The 15,610-nt window shown below is 38.6% G+C and overlaps 1 pseudogene; it reads left to right on the top strand.

Annotated features, from left to right (window-relative positions):
* The first annotated feature begins 4,152 nt into the window (after positions 1–4,152).
* On the top strand, positions 4,153–5,566 carry LOC102833083 (annotated as a pseudogene).
* The last annotated feature ends 10,044 nt before the right edge of the window (positions 5,567–15,610 follow it).

Here is a 15,610-nt window from a genome sequence, read left to right on the forward strand (position 1 = left end):
CACCGCAATGATTTGCCTAGCTTCTGAAAACTTTAACAGGGAATAAAACCTATGATGGTTGATGGATGATTGCAAAATCAGTAACATCTATTAACTCCCCATTCCCCATGCCCGACAAGCAAAGCAGCAGAATGTCTCTGTGGTTTATCCAGTTCCCTAAGGGTTAAAAAGTTCTTAAAGTCTTCTCTGCTGTGGCTGGCTCGTTGGTGCTCTTGCCGGGGGGCCCTCAATGGAGATGCAGAAGACATCCCTCTTTCAGGTGGGTCTTCGGTGAATGCTGGCTCCTTCAGGCACGCTTGCTCCAAAGATGGAGAAGTGGCTGTCTTTTTTTTAATGTTTTATTGTGAATTATGTGATAGTTTACATGGGAGAACATTAGTTTTACATTCATTCTATTGTATATCATCATCTCATTGCCATGGTCACAATCCCCTCCATGCATCATCAACCAACCAAAGGTTATGCCCTGCAAGTCTGCCCCCCCCCCATACCCCCAGTCTTCAGCACACAGCCCCTCTCCCTCTCTGGATCTAAAGTCCCTAGCTGCTCCATCGCTCCACATCATCGTCTCTGCCTACATCTCAGGCATCACTGCTTCTCTGGATAGGGTCCCGCTCTCTGCTTCTTCTTTTAATGCTTTCTTCATTATTTAATATTTTGGCGATGGGATCCTTCAATACTGCCAAATGAGGCTTGAAACATTTCTTCAGTTTTCTCAGCTTGAGAAATGCTGAGCATGTTCTTCCATTTTGGTTTTCTAATGCCAGGTCTTTGCACATTTCATGATAATACTTGACTTTGTCCTTTGAAATTTTCTGTTTATCTCTTTTACTTCCTCATTTCTTGCATTTGCTTTAGCATCTCTACACTGATGAACAAGTTTCAGAATCTCTTCAGATACTGATTTTTGTCTTTTCTTTGTTTTCTGTGTTTTAATAACCTTTTGCTTTCTTAATGTTCTCGATGTCATCCCACAGCTAATGACCAGCGATATCTTCAGTAATTTGTTTCTAATGCATAAAACATGTTCTTGAAATGGTCTGTAAATTCTGGAGGGATCTACTCAAGGTCATATTTTGGCTCTAGTGGACTTAATTTTCTTCAGCCTTAGTCTGAACTTGCATATGATCAATTGATAGTCTGTTCCGCAGTCTGCCCTTGACTTAGTTTTAGCTGATGATATTGAGCTTTTTCATCATATTTTCCCATAGATGTAGTCAATTGGACTCTTATTTATTCCATCTAGCAAGGTCCATGTGTATAATTGTATTTTATGTTATTTTACAAAGGTATTTTCAATGAATAAGTCATTGGTTTTACAAAAATCTATCATGCGATCTCCAATATGATTTCTGTCTCCAAGGCCATAGTTTCCAACTACTGATCTTTCCTCTCTGATTCCAACCTTTACATTCCAGTCACCAGTAATTATCAAACATCTTGAATGGATGTTTGATCAACGTCAGACTGAAGAAATTGGTAGAATTATTCAATTTCATCATTGCTGCCTTCAGTGGTTGGTTTGTAAATTTGAGCAATAGTGGTATTAACTTATCTTCCTTGTAGACATATAGATATTATCCTATCACAGACAACATTGGACCTCAAGATAGATCTTGAAATGTTCTTTTTGAGAATGATTGTCACCACTCCTCTTCAATTTGATGTTTCCAACATAGTTAATGATATGAATGCCCAATTTGAAATGGTCAATATCAGTCCATTTCAGCTTATTCCTACGATATTGATCTTTATGCGCTGCATTTCATTTTTGATAATTTCCAATTTTGTTAGCTTTTTAGTTCATTCATTCTGTTTATTAATGGATGCTTTGCAGCTTATTCTTCTCATTTTTAGTTGTTTTCCATCAGCAAATGAAAATCCCAAAATCTGTACTCTATTTATGTCCTACAGTCAACTCTACTTTGAGGAGACAGCTCTTCACCAGTCATATTTTGAGTGACTTTCAACATGAAGGTTTATCTTCTGGCACTATATCTGTTAATGTTCCACTGCTATTCATAATGTTTTCATCTTCTAGACCTGTATCTGACAATGTTCCACTACTAGTCATAAGGTTTTCAGTGACTAACCATTCGGAAATAGCCTTTCCCTTCTAATCTATCTTGGTCTGGAAGCTCCACTGAAGCCTGTCCACAATGGGTGACCCTGCTGGTATTTAAAATAGTGGTGGCCTGGCTTCCAACATCACAGCCACAAGCAAGTCACTACAGTGTGACAGGCTGACAAATGAGTGGTGGGTGAAAATAGAGGGTAAAAATCAGATCCTAACTCAGATGTTCAACCTTTTTGTTTTAAGAGACGTACGTGCCTAATGACTTCTGAAAGATGGTGGACTAGGCAGATGCACTACATGGACCCTCTACAACAAAGCTATGAGAGATCAATGAAACAGACACAGATGAACATCCCAGAACCCTGAACTTCAGAAGACAGTTTAGAGAAGTGAATTAAGAAAAATAAGACAGAAAGTAAAAGGAAAGAACAATTTTTTAAAAGACACTTGGGAGAGGTGGGGCTTGATGCAGGCTAGGGTGGAGGTGCAGTGAAGTTCTCCGTCAGCAATACCACAGAATACCAGGCAAAGCAGATCCAGGGCAGAGCTCCAAAACTTGGAACCACAGAGATAGGAATATTTTTTTAAAGTTTGAAGGCTTATAGCTAGTGGAACTTGAAGCTGAAATAAGAAATCATGTAGTTTTGAATCTGCCGGGCTTGGAGGCCCAGAGCTGACATCTTGGGTGAGACTAAATGTCAAGACTAAGCCAGGGAGCAGAAACACCACAGAAAAATGCCACGGGAACCTTGGAGCAAAAGAGTAATCTGCTACAATTTGATGAACTTGACCTACACCTATGGATGCAGTAGCTCAAAAGAGGGAATAAATCTTTACATCAAGGATCATTCCTACCTCCTCCATACACAGAGTAGACAGGGATGGGCAACTTGGACATTGGATACCAAAAATGGGGGGTGGGGGAGCTTCAAAAGCAAGAAGTGACTGGCTTACAAGCTTTCAAGAGGGAACCTAGACCCAGAGGATGTGGAGGAAAGTAGAATCTCCACTGAGTAGTATCCAATCTGTCTAGGCCTAGGTGGGGCTGATGAAAGGAAATGCAGATAAGTCTCTGGTGATCCAATAGTGAATAATTGTTATCAGGACTGCTTGTGAGGGTTGGAAATGTAAAGGTAGACATTTTGTAGCAAGGAGGGGAGTGATTAACTTTTCAGTCTAGGAGCGGAGGTCCCTGAGACCATCAGGGGAGAAGAGCGGAGAGCAGGACCCTACCCAGAGAAGCAATGATGCCAGAGATGGAGGCAGAGACAATGACGTGGAGAGATGGAGCAGCTGGGGACTTTAGACCCAGAGAGAGAGAGAGACTGTGTGCTGATGACTGGGGGTGGGGGGGTAGGAGGGTAAGGCAGGCTTGCAGGGTATACCCTTTGGTTGGTTGATGATGAATGGAGGGGATGTAATCATGGCAATGAAATGATATATGGTAGGATGAATGTAAAACTAATGTTCTACCATGTAAATTATCACATAACTCACAATAAAACATTAAAAAAAGAAGACAATTGGACGAAAACAAGGAGAGGAAAGATTAAAAGAGAGTAGAAAGAAGTAAAGAAAGATTCAAAGAAAAAAATAAAACAAGAGAGAAATGAGAAACAGAAGAAAAAACAAAATTGGGGAGTTTGTTATTGTTGTTAAATGCTATTAAGTTGGTTCTGATTCATAATTACCCTGTACAGGGTTTCTGAGGAGCACCGGGTGCATTTGAACTGCCAACTTTGTGGTTCACAGTCTGGTGCTGATCTTGCACCATACCAGAATAAAACTCAAGGAGAAATTTATCCTTTCTGAAGATGAGCCCCTCAGGTTGTAAGACACTCAAAAGATGGGAAGAGCTGTCGCCTCAAAGTAGAGTTGACCATAATAATGTGAATGGAGTAAAGCTTTCGGTACTTTCATTTGCTGTTAGGACACAACTCAAAATGAGAAGAGATAGCTGCAAACATATATTTGTTGTTGTTAAGTGCCATCTAGTCAATTCTGACCCATAGCAACCCTGTATAGGGTTTCCAAGGAGCAGCTGGTGAAGTTAAACCACCGACCTTGCAGTTCAAATGACTTTGCCGTCTGACGCATCAGCCTTCAAGTCAATGATAGTAAGAAATGCTAAAGATACAGCTCACAGAAAAGCAAAATGGAATATTCTGGAAGAAGTAAAACATCCCTTCATTGTGGATTTAATTTATGCCTTTCAACTGGTGGAAAACTCTACCGCATCCTTGAGTATCTCAGTGGAGGGGGATTATTTATGCTGTTAGAAAGGGAGAGAATATTTATGAAGACACAGCCCAGCCTTTTCTAACACAGAAGCTGTATTTAAGAGCCTTAGGAATGAAGTGCCCTTTTTTGGAAGAGGCTCTAAGTCCTGTTGAAAGCTGTGTTTGTGGTGGTGCTGGCTGTGAAAGAAACCGCCTCAGTCTTCTAGTTACCTGCTCTCCATCCTGGAATAATCTGCAGGTTTGTAGCATTGTTACGCAGCCAGTATTGCTTTGTCCTTTTCAAATCCAGACACAGTTGATTTAACCCTTTATTCTTTTGAACTTTTACTTGGCAGAAATCTCCATGGCTTTGGGGCATTTACTTCAAAAGGGAATCATCTACAGAGACCTGAAGCCAGAGAATATCATGCTTAATCACCAAGGCCATGTGAAACTAACACTCAACTATGCAAAGAATCTATTCATGATGGAACAGTGACACACACATTTTCTGGAACAATAGAATACGTGACCCCTGAAATCTTGATGAGCAGTGCTGTGGATTGGTGGCATTTGGGAGCATTGAAGTATGTATATGCTGACTAGAGCACACCATTCACTGGGGAGAACCGAAAGAAAACAATTGACAAAATCCTTACGTGAAAACTCAATTTGCCTCCCTACCTCACACAAACAATAAACCAGAGACATACTTAGAAAGTTGCTAAAAAGAAACTCTGCTTCCTGTCTCGGAACTGGTTCTGAGGACTCTAGCCAAATCCAGCCTCATCCATTGTTCCGACATATTAACTGGGCTCTGGCCAAATTCAGGCTCATCCATTGTTCCGACATATTAACTGGAAAGAACTTCTAACTCAGAAGGTAGAGCTCCCTTTTAAACCACTGTTGCAATATGAAGAGGATGTGAGTCCATTTGATTCAAAGTTTATACATCAAACACTTGTTGACAGCCCAGATGACTCGAATCTCAGGTCTTTCTGGGTTTTACTTATACGACTCCATCTGTACTTGAAAGTGTGAAAGAAAAGTTTTCCTTTGAACTAAAAATCTGATCACCTCAGGATTTATTGGCAGTCCACGAGCCCCTGTCAGCCTGGTCAAATTTTCTCCTGGCCATTTCTGCAGAAGAGGTGCTTCAGCCAGCACAGCAAATCCTCAGACATCTGTGGAATACCTAATGGAAACAAGTGGAGTCGAGCAGATGAATGTGACCACTGGTGGGGAAGTATCAGCATCATTTCCAATATGACAGCCAAACTCTGGACCATACAATAAACAATCTTTTCCCATGCTCTCCAGATGGCCAGAGCACCTGTGAATGAATCTATGACAGAGCAATGCTTTTAATTAATTTAAGGCTAAACAAAAACAGGATGTGTGAGCCACCCTACCAGGTGAAACAAGAAGACTCAAAATGGCAGTCTCAAGGAGTAAGAGTCATTATATAAGAACACTTACACCAGAAGGAAAAAGAAACATGGATTTTAAAATTCAATCAATGGTGCAAAACAAGCAAAAAACAAACTGGAGCAAAATAGTACCGTGGGACTCTACGGCACATCAGTTGATTCCTAGCAACATCTTTTCAACCTTATCAAGGATTTTCATGTTGATGGCTCAAAACTGACAGTATTAAGTGTTGCTTCTGAATCACTGCTGCTTTCTGATTGTGTCAAAGAAGGGTTATCCTCTCTCACTAGACAAAGTACAGAGTTGCCTATAATATTTGCAACTAAGGATAAATTAGCCTGCAAGGTTAAATTTTCTCCAGCAATTTGGAATCAAAGACAGAAGAAACCTATCAAGTGGTATTTTACATGAAAACAACTTGAATTTCTTAATATAAATATGTATTTTTCAAATAGAAATAGTAAATAAAAAAATAAAATCAGAACGATTTAGTAAATATTAACACAACTGAGATGAAAAGAAAACCCACAAACAAAACGAACTCAGAGCATAAAATTACATGGAACAAAGAAATCAGCAGTACCACAAAAAGCCCACAGCAAAATGAGAGCAATCAAGTCATACCTATCAATGATTACACTAAATGTAAATGAATTAAATGCACCAGTCAAGAGACAGCAAGTACAGGAATGGATAAGAAAACAGGATCCATCAATATGCTGTCTACAAGAGACACAGCTTACACACAAAGAAAGAAATGTACCAAGGAGTGGCAATTTTAATCTCTGATAAAACAGACTTTAAGTTAAAAATCAGCATAAAGACAAAGAAGGACATTATAAGATGATTAAGGGGTCAATTGAAAAAGAAGACATATTCATAATAAATATCTATGTCCCTGACCCAAGCTATGGTATTTTCAATACCCTCATATGCATATCAAAGTTGGATAATGAATAAGGAAGGTCATAGAAGAATCGATGCATTTGAGTTATGGTGTCGGGAAAAATTTTTAAAGGTACCATGGACTGCCAGAAGAACAAGCAAATCTGTTTTGGAAGAAATACAACCAGAACGCTCCTTAGAAGTCAAGATGACCAGATTTGTCTCTCACATTTTGGGCATACTATCAGGATATGCCAGTTCCTGGAGAAGGACATCATGCTTGGTGAAGTGGAGCATCAGCAAAAAAGATGGAGACCCCCAATGAGATGTATTGGCACAGTGGCAGCAGCAATAGGCTCAAGCATGGCAGCAATTGTGAGGTTGACACAGGATGGGATTATGTTTCGTTCTGTTGTGGATAGGGCCCCTCTGGGTTAGAAACTACTCAATGGCACCTAGCACCTACAACAACATGTCCCCATTGAAAAAGCCTCAAAATACATAAATCAAATTCTAATAGAACTGAAGAAAGAAATGAACAACTCTACAACAATAGTAGGAGATTTTAATGTACAATATACCACTTTTGATGAAGGACAGAACTAGAAAAAAACTTAACAAAGACACATAAGAACTAAACAGCACAATTAACCAACTTGACCTCATAGACATGTACAAAGCATTCAACCCAACAACAGCACAGCATACGTTATTTTACAATGCACAGTGGACCATTCTTCAGAATAGACCATATGTTAGACCACAAAGCAAACTTCAATAAATTAAAAAAACATTAAGATGCTACAACTCATTCTTCCTGATCACAGTACTATAAAATTAGAAATCAACAATAGAAAAATCAAGGAAAAAATCAAATACATGGAAATTGAATAAAATACTGCTTAAAAGCTACTGAGTGTTACACCAAATAAAAAGCAAAATAAAAACATTCTTGAAACAAATGAGAATGGAGACACAACTTACACAGCAAAAGCAGTGCTCTGAGGGCAACTTATAATAATAAATGCATACATCCCAAAAGAATTGAAATTAACACCTTGGCCCAACATCTCCAATAATTATTTAAAAAAAAAAAAAAAGAGCAGCAAGACAAACTGATTGGCATCAGAAGAAAAGAAATAGAAAAGGTTAGAGCAGAAATAAAATAGAAAACGGAAACACAACCAAAAGAATTAACAAAACTAGAAGTTTCTTCTTTGAAAGGATTAATAAAATCAACAAATCATTGGCAAATCTGATGAAAGAAAAGGGGAATACACCAATAACACAAATAAGAAATTATATGGGTGATTTCACAACAGAACCAACAGAAATAAAAAGGATAATAGCATAATGTTATGAAGAACTGTACTCCAGAATTTTTTTAAATCTAGAAGAAATGGACAAATTTCGAGAAACACATGACCTAAACTAACCCAGACTGACATAGAAAACTTAAATAGGCCTATAACAAGAGAAGATTTTTTTCAACTCATTAAAAAAAACTCCCAGGCACAGAACATGAACAGACACTTCACCAAGTAGGAGATCGGGAAGCCAACAAACATATGAAGAAATGTTCACGATCCCTAACCATTAGAGAGATGCAAGTCAAAACAACAATGAGATATCATCTCACACCAGTTTACAGCAAAGATAAAAAAAATATAGAGGACAATAAATGCTGGCAAGGATGTGGAGAGACTGGGAGGCTCCTGCATTGCTGATCCAGCCTCTCTGGAAAACAATATGGCATTTCCTCAGTAGGTTGGAAATAGAAATACCTTATGATCCAGCAATTCCTCTACTTGGTATTTACCCAAAAGAAATATGAGCCATAACACAAGTAGATATATGCACACCATTGTTCATAGCAGCACTATTTACAATAGTGAAAAGATAGAGACAGCCTAAGTGCCCATCAACTGAAGAATGGATAAACAAACTGTGGTACATACACACAATGGAATATTATGCTAACTTGAAGAACAACAAGGAAGCTGTAAGTTATCACATAACATGGATGAAACTTGAGGGCATTATGTTGAGTAAAATTAGTCAGTCACAAAAGGAGAAATATTGCATAGGACCACTACTGTAAAAGACTAAGAAAAAGAACCCATACTAAAGGGGGGTAGGGGGATTTTTTGCTGGTTACTGGAATGTGGAGGGTGGGGTGAGAGGAGGGGAGGGAGGGGAAGGTGGAGCACAGGGTAAGGAATAGACACAGGATAGTTTGGATGCTAGGGAAGGGGCCAATACACAAGAAGGGGGAGGGGAATGGTGGATGGGAAAACAATTAGGCAGGTTTGCATGGGCTAAGCGAGACAAAGTTAAATAGTGATGTATGCACAACCTTGGAAAAACAGGGCTCTGGGATACAGGGATTGAGACATGATTTGAATAGGCAAAAGGGGAGAAATAATGTTAAGATGCTTGGCTGTCTTTTGAATCTTGGTTTCCCTGGTATACCATTATAAAATAGACACTTGAGGGGGAGAGAAAGGAATAGCCAGAAATATCACCATAGAAAGCTTGTAAGTCTGTCTTGCTTATAACTGATTGGAATACCTAAAATGGGGCTACAACGTGCCCAGTGAAGGAGGCTTCCTGACGAGCCTCTGCATTACATAAGACCATAGGTGGAATCCTGAACATTACCCAGAATCTTCTGAGTTGGGAAATTTCCACTTAAAAGGACAAGCAGACCAGCCTGGAGCGACTAGAAGAACAGTAGATACTTCTTGAAAGAAAGACCAACAGGAAAAATACAAAACAATAATGGCAGTCTGAATGATTACTATAAGAACAATCAAGTTACTCACCCAGGAGACATCAAGGCAAGTGGTCAAGTCCCCTCAGAGCAAACCCTCTTCCAAGACTAAGACTCAATAGGAATACACACACAGACATGTGCTCTGATTGGTGACCACCTTTGTCACTGATAACAGGAAGTGAGGGAAAAACAGCAGTGAAGCTGCAAGCTAAGCCCTACAACATTCAATAGACTCCTGTGAACCCAGGTGGAGACCTGGTTGGCCAGCAGTGTGGCAACTGGGGCTCTTGGGCCCAGAGTTAGTGACATAGCCACAGAGGACTAGAGTGGAGAATGAAGTGTCCAGCTGATAAGAAAAGAGGGCATATGCATAAGAACACCCACACTTGCAGATAATACCCACTTGACCTGGTTTCAATGACTAGATGATCAGAGCTCAACCAGAAGAGGAAAAAAAGAGTAATCTGATAGAATTTGATGAACTTGAGCTACACCTATGGATGCAGTAGCTCAAAAGAGGGAACAAATCTTTACAGCAAAGATGGATATTGGCTACCTAAATTGAGGGGGCGATAAAGGCATGAAGTGACTGGCTTACATGGTTTCAAGAGGGAGTTCAAGAGTATGGGGGGCGGGGGAGAAAGAGTCCCCACTGAATAGCTTTCATTTTGTCTAGATGGGTCTGGTGAAAAGAGATGGTGATAAGATTTGTATGATTCAATAGTGAATGAATACAGCAACAGAAGATACATCTTCAAAGAAAGGTCATCAGGAAAAACCCAAAACAACAATGTCAGTGTGACTGGCTACTACAAGAATAAGAAAGCTGTTCATCAGGAAGCCATCAAGGCAAGCAATCAAGTTCCTTCAAGACTTGATTGTTATAATGACTAATTGCAACTTTACAGTTGTAAAGGTAGAAGTCTTGTAACAAAAGCAGGGGAGTGGTTAATCTTACAGTCCAGAAACAGAGCACCCTAGGACCATCAAGGGAGAAGAGCACAAGCAGAATGCGGGACCATATCCAGAGAAGCAGCAATGCCAGAGACTGAGGCAGAGATGGGGACATGGAGAGAGGGAGCAGCTGAGGACTCTAGATTGATGGGAAGAGAGGCACTAAGAGCTGGTGGCCAAGAGGCAGACTTGAAGATTGTGCCCTTTGGAGATGTAAATTATTATATATGCCTGAGTGTTTTTTGTTTTTGTTTTTTAAAAAAGCTAAAGTGAATAGAGAGAAATACTGTTAACTGATGGTACGTGGAGGGGATTATAATCATTGTAATGAAACAAGGTGTATGATTTGTTGAATGCACAACTGATGATCTGCCCTGTAAACTTTCACTCAATCCACACACACACACAAAAAAATCAATTGGATTTTTTACATTAATTTTTAAAAAGCTCTGAAAAGGAAATCAGGCAAACCATACCATTTATAGCAGCCACTGAAATACTTGGGAATAAATCTAACCAGAGAAACAAAAGATCTATACAAATACAATGAAAAAACACTACTGCAAGAAACCAAAAAAGACATGGAAGAATATATGCTGCTCTGGATAGGAAGATTTAGCATTGTGATTGCTTTGGGTAGTGTTAAAATTGTGAAAATGTCACAACAAAACAATCTATAGATACAATGCAGTCCCAATCCAGATTCCAACATCATGCTTTAAAGAGATGTAAAAACTAATCAGTAACTTTATATGGAAAGGAAAGAAAGCTGAGATAAGCAGAGCATTATTTTTAAAAAAGAAAAAGAAGTATAAAGTAGGAAGTCTCTCACTTCCTGATCTCAAAACTCACTACACAGTCACAGTAATCAAAACAACTTGGTACTGGTACAACAAAGACACAGATCAATGGAACAGAATTGAGAACCCAGAAGTAAATCCATCTATCTATGCTCAGTTGATCTTTGACAAATGGCCAAAATGCATTAAATGGGGAAGAGATGGTCTCTTCAACAAATGTTACTGGTAAAACTAGAAGTTTTTCCACTTGCAGAAAAATGAATTAAGATCTATATCTCACACCATATACAAAAATGTATGCAATGTGTATTAAATACTTAAATGGGAAGCCTAGAACTATAAAGATCATCAATGAGAAAAATAAGGACAAATTTAGGGGCTCCAATGTATGGCATAAATATACTATGAAACATAACTGAAAACACAAAAACAAGCAAAATTAATATTAGACAATTGTTTACTTCAAAGTATTTCACAAAAAAGTAAAAAGAGAACCCTCAGACTAGGAAAAAATGTTTGGCAATGGCAAGTCAGAAAAAGGACTGCTTCCATCAATCAGAAGATGACAAATAATCCGATTAAAAATTGGGCAGAGGACATGAGCCAACACTTCACCAAAGAAGACCTTCAGGTGGTCAACAAACATGAAGAAATGCTCACTAACCATTGTTTTTGTTGTTAAGTGCTATCAAGTCAGTTCCAATTCATAGCAAATGTGTATAGGGTCTCCAAGGAGCTGCTGGTGGGTTTGAACTGCCAACCTTGTGATTTTCAGTCCAGTGCTTATCCTACAGCACCACACCAGAAGTCCTCATTGGTCAAGTTGGTTCTGACTCATACTGACACTGTACAGAACTTCTGAGGAGCAGCTGGTAGGTTTTTACTGCCAACCTTGTGGTTCGTAGTCCATTGCTAATTCTACAGCACCACAAACAGAGCTCATGTAGTTGTTGTTGTTAAATTATATTGAATAGGTTCCAATTCATTGTTGTTGTTGTTATCAGTGAGTGCCTTGAGTACTGCATCAATTTGTTGAAAGACTTCAATTTGTATTCCATCCATTCCCAAAGCCTTGTTCTTTGACAATGTCTTCAATGAACCTTGGAGTAATTCCTTCAGTATATCATTAGCTCTTGATCATATGCTACTTCTTGAAATGGTGGAACATCAACAATTTATGTTTGGTACAATGACCCTGTGTATTCCTTCCATTTTCTTTTAATGCTTTCTTCATCATTCAATATTTCGCCCACAGACTCCATCAATATTACAAGTTGAGGCTTGAATGTTTTCTTCAGTTCCCTCAGCTTGACAAATGCTGAGTGTGCTCTTCCCTTTTGGTTTTTAACTCCTAATCTCTGAACATATCATTACAATATTTGACTGTCTTCTCAAGCTGCTGGAGAGCAAATTTCAGAGCCTCTTCTGATATCCATTTTGACCTTCTTTCTTGTCTTCTTAATGACCTTTTGCTTTCTTCCTGTATAATGTTCTTGATGTCACCCAACAACTCTTCTGATCTTCAGTCATTAGTGTCTAATATATCAAACTTGTTCTTGAGATAATCTCTAAATTCAGGTGGGATATGTTCAAGGTCATATTTTGGCTCTTGTGAATTTATTTTAATTTTATTCAGCTTTAGTCTGAACTTTCATATTAGCAATTGATAGTCTGTTCCACAGTTTGCCCCGGCCTTGTTTTTGCTGATGATATGGAGCTTTTCTACCATCTCTTTCATTGGATATAATCAATTTTATTTCTGTGTATTACATTTGGTGAGGTCCATGTGTATAGTTGTCTTTTATGTTGTTCAAAAAAGGTATTTGCAATGAAGAAGTCCCTGGTCTTACAAAATTATATAAGGAGATCCCCAGCATTGCTTCTACTACCAAGGCCATATTTTCCAGCTACTGATCCTTCCTCTTTGTTTCCAAGATTTGTGTTCCAATTGCCAATAATTATCAATACATCTTGATTGCATGCTTGATCAATTTCAGACTGAAGAAGTTCTTCAATACAATTCTTCAATTTCATCATCACTGGCTTTAGTGGTTGGTGTGTAAATTTGAATAATAGTGGTATTAATTGGTTTTCCTTGTAGGCATATGGATATTATCCTATCACAGAGGGCATTGCACTTCAAGACAGATCTTGATATGTACTTTTTGACGAGGACTGCAACACCATTATGCTTCAATTTGTCATTACAGGCATAGTAAACCATGTGATTATCAGATTAAAAATGGCCAATACCAATCCATTTCAATTTACTAATGTCTAGATATCAATGTTTATACGTTCCATTTCATCTTTTGACAATTTCCAATTTTCCTTGGTTCATACTTCTTCCATGTTCCAATTATTAATGTATGTTTGCAGCTGTTTCTCTTCATTTTGAGTTGTGCCCTATCAGTATATGAAGGTCCCAAAGACTTTACACCTGGTGGACGCCATCCTGCCAAGGAGCAGAACTGCGAGAAGCCTTATGCATGAAAAGTTCATTGTTTAGCAGAGCAACAATGAATGCCCCCCTTGGTTAGCAGAGCTATAAGGGATGATTCATGCAGAGGACCCGCAGTTTCTAGCTTTCCCTTGGAAAAATACTTTATTTCTGATTTCCCTATAAGAAGTTTTAGAAAATCTTACATAATCATTAGATACTTTAAACAAACCTCACATTATAATAGTTGCCTTTCACATTAACATTAACTTTCACACCATATTCAATCTTATGTAATTATAAAAATTGTTTTTTACATTAACAATAAGTTTTAACATTAGAAATAACCACACTAGCTAAAGTTTGAGCAATTCAAGCTTAAAATTGTAAGAAACATTTTACAATTTTAGTCAAGTGGTTTTAGTCAAGGACATTAAGGTTTTTAGAAAGCAGCTTAGGAGACAGTCAAGGGCAGTGAGAGCTTGGGAACAGAGGCAAGAGTTTGATTAGAAGTTTTGAGAAATTGTTAGCATGGGAGAATTACTGCTTTGTTCTGAACTATGAAACTTTAGGATACTTTTATGTTCTTGTTTTTATTGTTTGATCAATTATATGTTATGACCAGATATAGTAAAAGTTATGCTTTTGATTGTAATCTGTAACTAATGAATCTATAGAAAATAATAGTTGTTGGTAAAGTTAGAAATTAAGATGTAGAACTTCGTTTAAAATTAACTAGACATTTTACGGAGGATAAGAGAGAAACAGAGTCACTCACAGAAGGCAGACATTATCATGGTAACTAAGAAGTAACTAAGGAGAATAGAGACACAGGAATGTTTGGTGACCTTGTGTTCCTCTTGTACCATTGATATAACAATATAATATTTGATTGATTTGTAACTGCTTGTACGTGACTGTTATGAGATCATAGTATGTTCTAAATGGGATATAAAAAGCAACAATTTTGAAATCAACAGTCAAGGCAGAAGGCAGCAGAGAGTGAGAGAGTCATCAGAGAGAGCCATTACCACCATCTGCCTGAAACTCAAAATGACCCATTGACTCTTTGAGTTATTTTATTTTATTTTATTTTATTTTCATTCGCCAACTCCACATCCTCCTATCGAGACTCTTCTAATAATTGTATTGAGGCTGGTCCCAGGCATACTCCATTTGTGTCATTACTGTCAACTAGACTTTAAGGAGGCAGCCCTTCCCCAATCATATTTTGAGTGACTTCCAACCTGAAGGGCTCATCTTCTGGCACTGTACCTGACGGTCTTCATCTTGCTTCAATATTCAAATTCTGATGCTAACAGTGTTCCACTGCTATTCATAACGTTTTCAGTAAAGTAGTTCATCTCTCCTTCCTAGTCTGTCTTTGTCTAGAAGCTCAGCTGAAACCTGTCCACCATGGGTGACCCTGCTGGTATTTAAAATACCCACGGCATAACTTCTAGAGTCACAGAAACATGCAAGCAACCACAATACAACACACTGACAAATGAGTGGTGGTTCTGATTTGTAGCAACCCTGAATAGGGTTTGCGAGGAATGGCTGGTGAGTTTCAACTGGCTACCTTGTGCTTCAAACTGTCTTTGAGGTCTAGTGTTTATCCAGGAGTGCCACAGCAGGATTCCTCATTGGTGGTGTGGTTGTGTGCTGTGGAGTCGATTCTGACTCACAGTGAACCTGTAGAGGATTTCTGAGGCTGTAAATCTTTACAGTAACAGAAAGCCTCATCTTTCTCCTGTGGAGAAACAGCAATGACATATCAACTTGTTGTTGTTGTTAAGTGCCGTGGAGTTGGTTCTGACCCATAGCGAACCTGTACAGGGTTTCCAAGGCTGTAAATCTTTACAGGAGCAGAAAGCCTCATCTTTCTCCCATGGAGCGACTGGTAGTTTCAAACTGCTGACCTTAAGATTCGCAGACCGATTCGTAACCACTACGCTACTACTCCAGCATTAATAGCAGAGTTTAAAAAATATAAAATAGAAAACAACTATTGTTGGTGAGGGTGTT

The sequence above is a fragment of the Chrysochloris asiatica genome, unplaced genomic scaffold (genome assembly GCF_000296735.1).
Source record: "Chrysochloris asiatica unplaced genomic scaffold, ChrAsi1.0 scaffold00017, whole genome shotgun sequence".
Taxonomy (NCBI): Eukaryota; Metazoa; Chordata; class Mammalia; order Afrosoricida; family Chrysochloridae; genus Chrysochloris; species Chrysochloris asiatica.